This window comes from Strix uralensis, chromosome 4 (assembly GCF_047716275.1).
Source record: "Strix uralensis isolate ZFMK-TIS-50842 chromosome 4, bStrUra1, whole genome shotgun sequence".
Lineage (NCBI taxonomy): Eukaryota > Metazoa > Chordata > Aves > Strigiformes > Strigidae > Strix > Strix uralensis.
The window spans coordinates 123,970,374-123,985,399 of record NC_133975.1 but is presented as its reverse complement, the minus strand read 5'-3'; positions in this window follow the sequence as shown (position 1 = coordinate 123,985,399).

Genomic DNA, 15,026 nt, shown 5'->3' with positions numbered 1-15,026 from the left:
GGAAGCATATATTAGAAAGAGCAGTGATGACTATAGGATTTGCAATTTCACTTGATTTTCAAAGCTGCATGGAATAAATCAATCTCTGTTCACACTTATTACAGAGCTGTGCAAAATGACTGATTTCAGCTGAGGAAAAACTCGGAGTGAGTTTCCCTAAACCTGAGATTTTTCAGTATGTGGCTATGGTAGAACAGCACACACACTTTGGAAGAGGCAGCACTTTAACTGCTGAGAATTCCTGGGATTATTTGAAATGGATGTCAATTTAGTGTAATTAGTCATTAATTTTATTCATAAATTATGCTTTTCTGCCTCTTTTAGTGAGATCAGCTTGACAGTAAAAGCTGATGTTGAAACCACTTTAAATACAAGTAACAGTATTTTATTTTGAAAAACTATTATTTATGCAACCACAACCATGTCACTTTTCCAAAGCTGGGGAAAACCTAGGATTATATTTGCCTTAGGTTTATATGTGGAGAGATATTTTTATTCGTTGTAATACTCTTCTGATAAAAGTTGCTATAAAATGATCTATTCAAAGACATTTAAAATTGTTTCTGTTGCACTCACTTAAGACATCCTAAAAAAATTGTTAGCTGTGCTCTTAAGCCCTATATGGAGGCTTCCAACAGTCTCTAGGCCATAGTGCCTTTTAAGGCTATTTTATCAGAAATTATTATTAGTAGTATTGTTGTTGTTGTTGTTATTTGCTGTAAATTGCAATAGTATTTTACAGACTTGTGAGGTGACAAGGTCCTTGCCCTGTAATGCTCACACTCTAGCTCAGAGACACACGATCTATGGAATAACACCACGTAGTGCATGGCCTTGTAGAGACACACTCCTTATGAAAATCAGCCTTAAAAGGTCCCATGAAGGAAGCAGTTTCTGAAGAGGGTTTTGAAGGTGGGGGAAAAGAGAGGTCACATTATTAGCATGAGTCGAGCCCCCTCTGCCACCAGTGCAACACTTGGAAGACCGAGACCCAAGACTTTGCTAGACAATGTACTCACTTGCAAAGAAGTAGATGCAAAGGTTGTGCCTTTCACTGCTTTCATTGCACGCTGCCATCTCCCCTGTCTCTAAATCCAATCCAAGACCCTGTGTTTCCTGTGTGAAAGAGAGAACGTAAGTCATGGACCAAGATTCTCTGCAGCAACTAGAGCTTTGCAAGCTCCTAGCTTTAAGACAATACAGGGACATGGATTTTTATGAACTGCTGAGACATCCTCTCAAAATTCAGGTCTTTTAAAGATGCTTCCAGTTGTTCTTTTGGAAAAAGAGAAAAAAAGTATTAATAAAAATGCCCCAAAGCATTAATCACTTAAAAAAACCTGTCTACATCGGTTGGCAATATAGATATATTCAGTACAGGTGAAGGTCATGTTTGATCTGTCTCCATTTGGCTTCCTGGTTCTCACCATATGTCAAAGATCACGATTATAATCTGACACAAAAGCATCTTCAGCAAGTGATGCATTTCCTCTGCTTGTGGTTAAATACAACACCTACAGACAAAATGATATTTTATGGTTCAAGACTGCCGTGACAACAACTGGAAGAGAAAACTTGAAGGTATTTCAGCTTTTACTGTCTGGATTGCAGAGCGCATCAGAGATTGAACAACAGCATGCAGTTGATGACTTTCACCATGGCACAGCTGAAATGGAAATAATTGATGCCGATAGTACCTTTCACTGAGCGAGAGTTCCTAATACCTCATGCAAACAGCAGCTGTGTGTCCGAGAGACACAGTGGTCTGATGAAGCAGAGAAGGAAGGCTCTGACAGAAGGCATTATGGTAATGTACTGTAATGGGACTTGCTGATTTGAATAAAGTAGCATGTTAAACACTCCATAGTCTCTTCACTGTGTGCCACGGCCCTATTTACAACTCTATATTTAAGACATTTGCACTCAATACAATTTGAGACAAGCCAACATGCCCAGATTACAGTATTTTTCCATTTATTTTATTTTTAAAAATTTAAAGAAGATACATAGAAACTTTGTCCCTTGGTGGAAATCTAACAGCTATGAACAAGCTTTGCGACAGCATTCTCATCGTTTACCTCTTGGATGAATCTTTTGAAATAAAACATTTGTCCCAAACCCAAGGTCAGGACAAAGTCACCTGTCACTTGTAGAAACACTACTGGTCTCCGAAAATAGCTAACACTTGTTTTTGTCATCATTAGAGCAATAAACATGCTTTATTACCCATTCATAATGAAAAAAAAAGCAAACACTAATAAACTTACCTGTTAATAGCTGCAGGGCACCATAACCCATGTTGGATGCATGGTATTGTGCCTCAGCCCAGGCCCTGGTTGGACACACGTGTTCCTCCCAACTGAGTCAAGCACATGCTGTAATAAAAACAGATGATGGATGCGATGATAATGTATACCATTAAACGATGACAGTCTACTACTCCCTTGACCTCTGCGGCACTTTGTTCTTCAGCCATCTTTCACAATTCAGTCTCTCCTTCTACATCCAGGTTAGAGCATCCACTGTTCCTTCTGCTGCTGCACACCTTCTCCCAGAATATCTCCCTCCATCACCTCCACCTTTGCAGACATGGTTGACTTCATCATCCGTAATGGAGTCGCTCATGGGCTGGGTGCTACCTGGATGGGCTGGATGCTGTAGATGGCTGCCCTGTGGGAAGCTGATGGGGCTATTCCTGCTTGGTCTTGGCCAAGGGAAGAATTAGACCATAAGGGCCTGATCCTCTTCCCATCCCCTCCATCTGCTGAGATTGCAGCTTACATTTATAAAAGGACTCATGGTTTCTTTGAGCTACAAATTGCATTTGTAGCTTTAATTAAATCTTATGTTTGACTTGAAATGCAAACCTTTGTTTTCTTCAAAGTTCCTTGACATAATTTTCCTTAAAATTAAGGAAACTTAAAATGAAGAATTCTCACAGAAATTGAAATATTTAATTTGTTAATGGCAAAATGGCTTTTTCTGAACAGCTTAGTTAAATCTACGCAATTTACAACTTTCTGAAATAGCTGAAACAGTGATTATTTGTTTATTTATTTGATATTTGTCTTGGCTGAGAGATTTTGCAGCTAAATCTTTCTCCTTGCATTTTACCTAGGGACCAGGCTGAGCTCTGGGGCTCAGAGCTCTGTGTCCTGTGTGTTGTTCTTAAAACAGCTCTCGTATTGTCCCCCTGCTCCTCAGATGCTGGTTTGCCTATGAAGGTGGCATCTGCTCCTTAATTATTTGATTTTGTTTTGCCTGGTACGCTCTGTTAAACACATCAGAAGCTCAGGAGTGCCACTGCTGGTGGAGTGTTTCTGCATACACATTTAATATCTTCCCTATAGGTCCAGAGATTTCCTAAATCCTCCAGTGGAGGTGCAGATGTTGTTGGTCCACAAGAATTGTGTGGCCGGTGCCTGTAAATCCGGAACTCTTGGCTTAAGAAGATTGTGCTGAAGAACATGGTGCTGAAACCTACTGACCACAGCAAACTAAGAGGAGCTCTGCATGCAATTCTGCTGTGCCTTTTGAGGGGTCAAGATAATCATGAGCTGACACCATCCGTCACAGCATACCACGCCATGTGATATGAAGCTGAAGAAGAGGGCCATGCAGCCAAGAGTCGGGCAGGACCATCAGGACCACAGAGGAACCTGCAGTGTGGCAGTCCCCAGCTGCTCACAGCTTTTCTGCTGCGCAAGGAGCCCTCTGCAATGTGTGTCATGGAATAGGATGGCCAGCAGCATCTGGCATGGGGGTGGGGGGCAGTCTTGAAGTCAGGGAGAGCTGTGACACTGCGCTGCAATGTCATGAGCTGCTACTGCTCGTAGGGCTGTGGAGAATACATGAGAATTGACAGTGAGGTCAGGGAGATAATATGAAGGAGCTAAAGCAGCTGGAAACCTGGAGAGAAAATGACAAGTTCTTTTGCACTTTTTGAAGCTGAACCTTATTTACTTCTGGGGACAGATGATCTGAAGAACTGATATAGTGGGTAAGTTACAAATTCCAGGAAACTAACAGGGTCATGAGTAGCAGAGAAAAAAAAGGCAAGGATAATTTGGATCTAAAATCAATTTTACTAGAATTTTTCATTTTATTTAAGGAAATATGCAGAAGATAACTTAGTTAAAAAAACCAACAACAATACAACCATATGTATTCATGCATGACTAGACCTGAATTGTAATTCTCTCAATGACATGATGGTCACCCTGGGTTTTTTTAGCTTATATGGGGGAGGAGGGAGACAGAAGTCAGCCAGTAGCTCCCCTGACAAGGCAAATCTTTCATCTTGCATAAACTTAACGTAATTCCCTTCTTGCCACAGGAACTGTGCTGTGGACACTGAATTCCTGGTTTGTAGCATTCTGTGAGAGGGTGTTGGAGGGCATGAAGTGCTCGACACGGGTTAGGTTCAATGGAGAGACAATTTGCCGAGTGTCCCAAGTCTAAGTGCATCATGTTTTAAGTTCTGCAAATGCAGGAATGCAAACTGGCTGACAAACTTTTGTGAAATGGACCACGAGTCATGATTAATTTATCAAGCTGTTCTAAATGCATCAACTAAAATAATGGAAATATAAACAAAAGTTATGTAATTCCTCCTTGCCTGTGCTTGGGCCCTGTTTGTGATGGAGGAAATATAAACTGAACTAGAGCGTATAAAAAGATTTCCAAGAAAAAGCTTTTGTTTAATGTTTCCTATGCATCAAATATTCCACTTGCCTCCCAGACGCATATATTCCAAATCATGCTTTTGCTGTCCATAGAAAATTCCTCCATCTATTTATACTTTCAAATCTATGATCTTATACATTAATAAATAGTAATGAAGTCCTGAAGTAAACATCAGTGTTACAGTTCCACTGGAGATCTTGCTGACATTTATAAGTATCTGCAGCTTTCATGGTTCAGGACACTGGCAGAGCTCACAGATTCTGTTAAACTTTATCACGTAATTGTACATGTGGTCTGTCTTTTGAAAGTATAATGCATGGGATTTATGGAATATTTCTGTTGGGCAGCACTGCATGTGTTTGTTTCCTTTATCAAAAGCCATGTTTCTGTGTGGGTGTATCTTAGCTGACCTACTAAACCCACCATTTTTCATCTTAGCTGCCAGCAAACAGCACACATAGTCTGGATTTTCCCAAGCTATGGAAATATTGCTATCTTATGATTAGTCACTACTCTGAATTAGTCATCCATTTATATGTCTGTCCATTTATACGCTAGGAGATAATCCAACAAGACTAATACCCATTTCACTTCTTGTGTATGCCTTTGTCTATCAACAGGATTACAGGACTTGGTTCTCCATGGTGGAAAGTTTAGCTCAGTGACCCAAGAAATACTTTCCAATGGGATGCTGTCTTTGCCCTGCTCCAAAAGGTAGGAGAGAGGAATTTCACAATAATTCAGGGTGGTACAGTGATGTCTGAACCAGTTTCTTGCAGAAAGCGCCTAATCATGCAGTACTGCCTAACTGCGCAAAAATACGAATGCCATAACATGCAGCCCTTCAGTAGACAGTCTTAAGTGTCCAGTATATTACATTTATACCAAAAGATGGAAAAGTGAGAGGGAATTCTCCCCTCCGGAGAACTCTGTCAAAGTACAACATTGCTCCTTGTACAACAGGGAAGATCCGTGCTGCCTTTGGCCTCCCAAAGGTCCTCCCATGCAAGCAGGAATCAAATAGCTGCAGTCCCTCATCTCTGCTAGAACTGGTAGGAAATCGATAACTTCCAGGTAGAATAATGGTTAAAGGTCCCTTTTTACATGGTAAAACTTTCAAGCTCCAAGGGAGTCCCATGGTCAGTCATCCTCCATCTAACATTAGATTTGATGGAGGCCTCAGGACAGTCAGAACAAGAGGAACTGTTCAGACTAAACTTCCTTGGTTTGTGTGCAGAAGATGTCATGCAGATACAGATGCTCCCAGTAACTCTGCACTGCCTACCTGGGATGATGAAAGGAACTTCTCTCACTCACTAAATGGATTCTGCCAGCACTTCTGAAGCCCTCATAAAGGAAGTTAAAAGTATTATGTGTTATCTCTTTGGGAAACTTTTTATAGATGAACTTCGCCAGTCAGAGAGGGACCTGGGGGTGTTGATTGAAGCCAGCTGAACATGAGCCAGCAGTGTGCCCAGGTGGCCAAGAAGGCCAATGGTATCCTGGCTTGCATCAGAAATAGTGTAGCCAGCAGGGACAGGGAAGGGATCTTACCCCTGTACTCAGCACTGGTGAGGCCGCACCTCGATTACTGTGTTCAGTTTTGGGCCCCTCACTACAAAAAGGACATTGAATTACTCGAGCGTGTCCAGAGAAGGGCAATGAAGCTGGTGCAGGGTCTGGAGCACATGTTGTACGAGGAGCGGCTGAGGGAACTGGGGGTGTTTAGTCTGGAGAAGAGGAGGCTGAGGGGAGACCTCATCGCCCTCTACAGCTACCTGAAAGGAGGCTGCAGAGAACTGGGGATGAGTCTCTTTAACCGAGTAATAAGTGATAGGACAAGAGATAATGGCCTCAAGTTGCACCAGGGAAGGTTTAGACTGGATATTAGGAAGCATTTCTTTACAGAACGGGTTGTTAGGCGTTGGAATGGGCTGCCCAGGGAGGTGGTGGAGTCCCCATCCCTGGAGGTGTTTGAGAGTCGGGTCGACATAGCGCTGAGGGATATGGTGTAGTTGGAAACTGTCAGTGTTAGACAGTTAGACAATGGTTGGACTAGATGATCTTCAAGGTCTTTTCCAACCTAGATGATTCTGTGATTCTGGGAACAGCCACCTTAATCCCCTGTCCAGTCACTAGAGACAGATCTGTGATAGCCACTGCTACCTCTGAGGATGAGACCTTGAAGAGAATGGCCAAGCAAAGCAGGATGACATACTACTGAGGTAGACACTAGATCTCGGAAACTGGTGGGATTTTACTTGTAGGCTACAGGATGGCAGCTCTGAGCACACTGTGAAAACCCAGCTATTTAAGAGAATGCATGAAGGACCTTTAGACTCTCTTCTCTCCAGATTTCCAGAGATGTATTTATACTGGCCTAAAATAAATGTAACAGAGAGGAAGGGAGAACGGCTTGCTGCATATGCCACAACACAGATCAAGTCAAGCGAAAAAGCCAGTGTTGGTGGCACATGAAAAATTAGCTCCCTGAAGCAAAGTAGGCAACGACTTATTTATGCTGGCTGGAAAAACTGCTTGTTCTATACACTTGTTCTTCTCCTACCTCTAGCTCTTCCTAAGTAAGCCTAACTAGCCTGGAGATTTTGCATATCAGATCCTTTTATTAGACACAATAGTGTCTGTAGATGCTGGCTAATGTAACATGTGTGAGTTAAAGCACTTGGCAGTGAATCATGGGTTAAGAGATGAAACCATCTCCAATTATCCTTATTCTGGTAAAGAGAGGAAAAGCAGTGATGGAATAGCTGTGTACCTAAAGAAAGATTGTGTCATGTTCTGATGCATATTTAGCAGTGTTAAACTGCAAAATAGCACAATGAAGTCTGCTTACATTCAACAGAAGACTGGAGAAAAGTGTTTGCTCTAATGTCCAACCTCAGGGACCTGAGAAGGGTTGTATAGAAGAAGATAAAGAACTCTGTTCTTGTCTCTGTACCAATACCAGGAGCTGGTCCAGCAGTGAGTTGAGACTGAGATTAAAACAGCTGAACTGCTTGTAGCATACACAGCGAGTCCTGCTTCACCTGCTTCACCAGTCCTCTGCTTCACCTTCTCCATGGCTGAAGACTTTGTCTGACATGCAGACACGTGTGTGACCCCCACCAAATGCTTCATGGCACCATGGTATGCAAAGACCCCATTTGAGACCCATGGGCTATGCAGAGGTAGGCCCAGTTCTTGCTGTGAAGACCAACTGGTTGGTTTGAAACCTGCAGAAAAGAAGCGTAGGGTAACGGGAGCAGGAGGGAAGGGCGAGTGCAGTTGGATGTGCAATCTCTGTGTCCTGCTGAGGGACAACTATCTGAAAAATGAATTTTAAACATCTTTATGTGAACTCACCAAATCAGTGCACTGTTTGCCTTACTGGTTGGAACATCTCGCTGCCAAACAAATAATTTCTTCAGCTGTTTTCCTGATAACATGTATAATTACTCTCAGCGCAGATAAGCCCAAAGGTAACAAAATAACATCCTTTTCACATTTTTTCTACTTTGATTCTCCAAAGATGAGGTCTTTTAAAGGTCATATCTTGACAGAATTCTTCTTTTACCCCCCTGTTGTGCTAAAATAGATCAGCATTATTGACCTTGACAACAATGCCGGAAAGGTTTAGTGACAATCTATTCTGTATCAATGAGCACATAAAACTGCTTTTATGGGCTGGGGCGCTCTCCGTGCATTTGATAGCAGGCAGATCGGCTTTTCTTGACAAGGCATCGAGTAAAAAGATTTAATGTATCCATCTCAATGTGAATTGGATCGTACTCTCCTGACATGAGATCCTCAGCCCCAGGGAGAGCTGTGCTCAGTGCTGTGTTGCTGCATTAGTCACTTGTAACAGCTACACGAAGAAACAGAGCATGACAAGAGCTAAGTAATATTGTGAGTGTGGAAATGTCCAGGTTTCACCAGCCTCTCTGCTTTCCCAGACTTTTTTAAAAATGAAAAGCAATAAAATGCTTTTAAAGGGAGCTTATTTTTCTTTTCAAACCACTCTTTTTTGAAGTATGCTTTGTAAAGGTAGATGTTGCACAGTGAATAAGGCAGCCACGGGTGCTATGAAGGATCAGACAAGAACTCTGCGTTGGCTCTTTCAAGTGGCTTCAGATTTGGGGTGGTGAAGCAGCTGATCTGCTAACGTTTAACTGCTCTCCTGTTGCTGACTCCGGTTTCAAAGAGGCCAGTTCTCAGCCTGTGTACGCTCTTACACCTGCTCTAGGGCAATAGGTCCCTCTTAATTGATTTTTTCTTTTCTTCCAAATTCTTTTCTTCAGTGATGCCCACTCCAAAATAAGCAACAGAAATAGAGTTTATATGGTGAAACTCTGGCCCAAATGAAGGCAACGAAAATATGCCAGTGGTGTCGGTGGGGGCAAGATTTCACTTGTTTAGTTAGAAACAGGTTTTGCCAGAATCCTGACTCTTTCCCCTTGAGTTATGGTGATTACTGGGGGAGAGGGGAAGGGGGAAGGGAGAGGGAAGAACCATAATAGCTAGATGAATTAAAAAAAAATCACACAGTGGGAGAAGTACAATGGCTATTGTTATTCTGGTGTTTATATTAAAATTTGCAAAACAAGGCACATGAAGAAAAGAAGACAAGATGGAAATTAAGAGCTTTGTTTCAGAATTTACATTTCTCTGGTTTAAGGGGTTATAAATAATACTTCTTAATGGGCTGGGTTACCTCCCATCATTAGTCTTATCTCCACAATGCCTGTTCTATCATGTTGTTCATTTCAGGTTCAAAAAATTCACCTGGAAAAGCAGAAACACACAGCAGATTTCCCCAAACCCAAGCAGGGAGACTGGTCAACCAGCCCTTTCACTATTCCACCACTGGAAGGTCAACCAAAGCTTTGTGTGTTTAGCCTTGGGGTTCCTCCCCTGCACTACCGTGTCTAGAAGTTGCATGGAAGCATCGTAACAACTCTTCATGATCTCTTCTGGAGATGCAGGATTGTTGTTCAAGGATCAACAGCTTCAGTATCAATCCAAAGGCAACTGGTATAATTGAAAACAACATTTGGAAAGAAACGGTGTGACTCACTGCAGCACAACCCTCAGGACTGGAGATACACTGTGTACAGGTACATCATTCTTCCCACCTGTGTGGGGACAAGGGATGGAACTGGGATGAACATTTGCTGGTTTGCACAAACATTACTAAGCACCACAGTTTATGGAGAGACCCCTAAAAATCCCATCCTCCTGTCCTTCTCAAAAGAAAGAGTACAGTGTTATTTTCCCAAGAAAGGATGTTTCTGTATTTCATATTTCACCCATATGAGCTTGTTTGAGTCCTGCAGTGGCAGAAGGCACAGAGAATTGCCAAAAAAAGAGCTTTGATCATGGTAAACTCAGCTGGATTACACATCTCTGTGCAAGTCAAGGACCACCACCATCGCTTACCACATTAGTTTAGTACAGCATAGTTGCTGCAGGTCTAGGAAATCCAGCTCAGATGGCTGGTAAAGCAAAATCACTGGAGTTCAGATTCCTGCTTCAATTATTTAAAGCATAGTTTGCAGATCAAAGGGGTCTTGGGAAAAATGAAGACACAGGTTATTTGAAATACAATCTTGGTCGGAATAAGCCACTGTGGGGTTTCTTTCCGAAGGCAGCCGCTACCTCCAGGTGTTGTTCTGGGAATGAGAACAAAAGTGGGAGGTAGCAGAGGATGAACAAAACCCCCCAAAAGTCAAGGAAAGAATGAGGAGGAAAAGAGAAAAGATTAATCGTTCCATCACCAGCAAACTCCTGAGCAGAGCATTTGTTCTTCCCGCATGAAAAGTCCTTCCTTTGCCATCCAAAACAATCACCTGGCATTTAGCTTGCCTTCAGCCCTTTTCCCCCATTTCAAGCATGTAATTATTTACACCAGGTGCATTGCTTCAACCCATCTCTTATGACGTCCCCATTCAACAAGTAAAGGATTGTAATTTGCCAGCCTTCACCGAAGTTTCTTTGTACAAGTCTCCTACCCTGGGTGTAACGTTACATTGACAAGCGGCACGGCACAATGGAAAGGGAAATAGAATTTACCCGGTGAACAAAGGGTATTAGTGCTCCCTGCCTCTAACCCCAGGTGACTGTACAGAGCTGACTGCAGGGTGCCTGGTGACAGAAGGCTTGGGTCATATAAAAACCGTGAGCATGGCAGCAGTGCTGGCAGACAACTACACCTGCAGCAGCCCACGGCTGTGTGCAACCACGCTGCTTTGTGCCATTACTTCGGGTAAATGCTGCTGGTCCTATTTAAGGTTTAAATTAATGAAAGATTTTAGCTGACAGGGTTGTCAGTGCTGATGGAGGGTATTCAACTCAAGCAGCATTCACCCCCTCCCTTCCTAGCTGGTAACAGAGATCGCCCCATCGCTGCTTGATTCACACTGCATGGTCTGGCCTTGTGTGCACGGAGTTGTCCTAGACTTTGCTGATGGCTGCAATCAGGGTCAGGTGCAGTAATAAAAATGCTGTGAAACCTCAGGTCTCATGGCACTCGTGACGCAGCCTCTTTGTTTCACTGAAGCTCCTGGAATTTGCCTGTTGCACCCACATGGGCCAGGACCTGTCCCTTTGTGTGTGGCCAGGAACTCTCCCTGGCCAGGGCCGATCCATGACAGATGCCCCTGGGCTCTGCTGTAAAACAAACAAACAGCGACAACAATAATGAGGGGAAGGTGAGAAGTGGGATTATTTCAGTTTGCAGCTCCTGTCCTTTGATTTGGTTTGAGGTAGCAAGTCCAGGCATGGATGAACCAGGGGATGAAGGGAGCCTGAGTGCTCCCCTCTTAGCCCTGGCTATGTAGCACACATGACACTGCATGTGACACTTTCACCTATCTAAATCAAAGGTGCCTCCTGTCTTTTCCTCCCAGAAAAATCCCAAGGTCATGGACCACACAGAGATGCAAATAAAAATACTGAGACAATGATGCCAGATAAACACTGTCTCTCCCATCACTTCTCATTGCTTCTCTTCCCTGAAAAGCATGTGCTAAACCTGGAGTCCTGGATGCTAGAGGGGAGAAATTCCTGCTTGTTCAACTTCAGCCTACATCCCCCAGCCTCTGTTGTCTCATCTAGACTTTGAGTGGAGGCAGTGGAAGCCCTGGTCGCTTGTTTTCAGAAGCAGTTCTGGTTCCCAGTGAATTTGCAGTATACGCTGGCCATGCTTTCTTGTGGTCCTGCCCCAAATTTGCCCTTTTAAAATGGCAGTCCACTGCTCCTAGGCTGGCCTCCAACCAGGAGGCCAGAGAAAGATACACCAGGGAAGGGTCAAAACACCATGGCTCACACATCGCACCCGAAAAAGTGGTGTACCCCAGGGGTCCATATAGGGGCTAAGACCACTTAACTTCTTCATTACTGTCCTGGGTGATGGGAAAGAGTGCACCCTCAGCAAGTTTGCAAGTGCTATAAAATTTGGAGGAGTTGTAGATACACCAGAGGGTTGTGCTGCTGTTCAGAGGGAAGCTGATGGAGAAGCAGGTCAACAGCAGTCTCATGAAGTTCAAAGAAGTGCCAAGTTCTGCACGGGGGAGAAATAACCCCCGTACATCAGTCCAGGCGGGGGGCTGACCTGCTGGAAAGCAGCCTTGCACAGAAGTACCTGTGGGTCCTGTTGGAGAGACACCAAGTTGACCATGGGCTAGGAACATGTCCTCACAGGCATGCCTTAGGCAGAGCATTGCTGGCAGGTCAAGGGAGGTGCCACCCATGAAAGCCCTGTTAGAGTACGGGGAAGTCTGTCTTGGACAGGTAGGCTTGCTGGGAGCTCTGCAGCAGCGGCGGCCCTGCCTCAGCAGAGTGCTCTCGGCTCCACTGCCATACACGCTGCACAGACGCTTGAAGATTTCCAGTCCCACCACAAAACCTCAGCCCTGCTGACATCTGCCATGGGAAGTCCCCACTGCACAGCCATTCAACCAGGCATTACAGGCAGTGCTGTAGGACAGATCCCCAGCAGGGAAAGGAAGGGTTGGGCGTGCTTCTGCACATATAAAAATTCATTTTTTATGATTTTTCCATTTCTTTTGCTTTCTAGTCTGTTACCAAACACACAAAGAAAATTCAGGGGAGGGCAGCAGTACAGAAGTTGCTTCATCTGAATATCCCTAAAGCAGCAGCTTACAACAGACTTGGAGAGCTGCGTGCTGCTGGCTGCACCAGCAGGCAGCTTTGCTGAACTCAGCACAACCTCCTGCTAAAGCCCCTTCTGCCGTCTGCCCTAACTCTGCTAGAGCACTGCTCCTTCTGACACGAGCGTGCCCATTGCTTGCTGTGAAATACGCTATGGAGGCACCTTTCTGCTCTTCCTGCAGATGCTTCTGACTCATGCTGATCTACTGAAGATTAGGGAATCCAGCTTTTGAAGTGCTTTGAAACATGTGCTTTAAAAGAAAATAAATTAATTGAAGCAACATTGGTCCGAGCCCTATCAAGGCAGAAATCAGACAGAGGCAGGAGGAATGTCCTTGAGCCTTTTTTTCATGGCTCTCTCTGACCCGCAGGCTGGAGGAGGAAGTGGGCAGATGTTTCAAATGGAGACATTACATCACTGGGTTTTTATATCCTCCATCTGTATGAACTGTAAGACATAAGTGGGGCCAAGCATAATTATTCCTAAAGAAATTAAGGCATGAGCAAGGCACGTGCACAGCCCCAAGGTGTAGCTTGCAATATGGGAGAAGTTTGGCTTCCCTCTGGGGCAAATGAAGATCTGTCCCTCCTTCCTATCACCTCCACCCTCTCCCTATAAACCTGCAGTTACCTGCAGAGCTCCCAGAACACCTGGTCATGCCCAGGACCATCTGTGCAGTCACTGAGACATGTTAGCGAGTTAAAAACAGGAGCACTGGAAAATTATTTTCTTGAGGGACACTTCTTGAGGGCATTTGAAATAACACTCAGCCTTGCTGTTTGATGCAGTAGAAATTTCTCCCATGGACAAATTATTTTAAACTGGAAAGAGATAGTATAAAAAAAGCAGTAAAACCTGCCTATCTCCAAACTGGACTTGATCCCAAGCACTGTAGGAACTGGGCCCACCAGTGGGATGAGGACTCCATTCAATATATAAGCCATCACCAGGCTTTTGCTTGCCCCTTTCTCCATGCTTTCGCCAGGTCACCCCACAACTGCCTTCAGAGGTTTTCCTCAGCTGCTGAAAGAAAGAGCACAGAAACGGGTAAGAGGCTGCACTACAGCAAATGCAAGTTCCTTATCAGAGAATACAGATTTAGCCTGTAGATAACTAGGGGACCACCAGTTTTTGATTTTCTATTAGTTTTCTACTAATTCTATTTTATTTTTCTATAAACTTTCTATTAATTTTTATATTTTGATTTTCTGTTTCCTCTGCTATTTTTTCATCATTCTGCATTATAATCAGCTGAGATGAATAGACAGTTCTGGCCTCTTCCCATTCATTACATGGATTGTTTTGTTTTTCATTAACTTGTTTCTCTTTGCTGCTTTTTGTTCTGGACAGCATACCCTGTCTGCAAAGAGAAAGAGGAAGCAAGTGCAGCATTTTGACCCTCAAATTTTTGCCCAAATTTCTATGGCTGAGATGTCTGGACCTTGTCTTCATACTGGGTACATTTTCTACGCTCAGTTCTGCAGCAGCCAGACTTAGTGGCAACAGCCCAGATCCAGCATTTACCACTAACCAGAAGAAAGAGGCCATCCTGTTCTAGGACATCTCCCTGAGAATAGGCAGACAATTATTTGAAACACAGGAGGAAAGAGGGTGAGAAAACTTCAGTAGTGACAGCCTATTTTACAAGCATTTACAAGTCTCATTTATAAAAAGGAGATTACTGCAAGAAAATTCAGTGTTCACAGCTGGCTGGAAAAATCCCTCAAATATAGTTTCCGTTGACTCTCCCTTCTGCAACAGTTGGGACTTGGTCTGAAATTCAAATTAACTTTCATACCCAGCCCACAATTCCATTTCATGCCCCAAAGCAAAATTTCCTGCATAATTGTGTGTATTTAGGTCAGTTCTCCATTGTTCACTTCTGCAAACAAAATAGCTGACTTGCTAGTGGAGAAAATTCCTAATACAGTTTTCAAAAGCACTTTTGCAATTAGATATTGTGCTCCTAAATGAGACTGAAACATAGGCATGTATTTGCTTGGGTATGCTCTTGAGACTTTTTATGTCTGTTTTTGACAGCAGGGTGACTCCATTTAAACACAGACCATATTGGACATTTATACAGGAATAAGCTGGTTTGACAAACTATGTTTTAAAAAGTAGTTATCCTGTTTTCATACTTCTATCAAATATTAACCACAAGTATGCA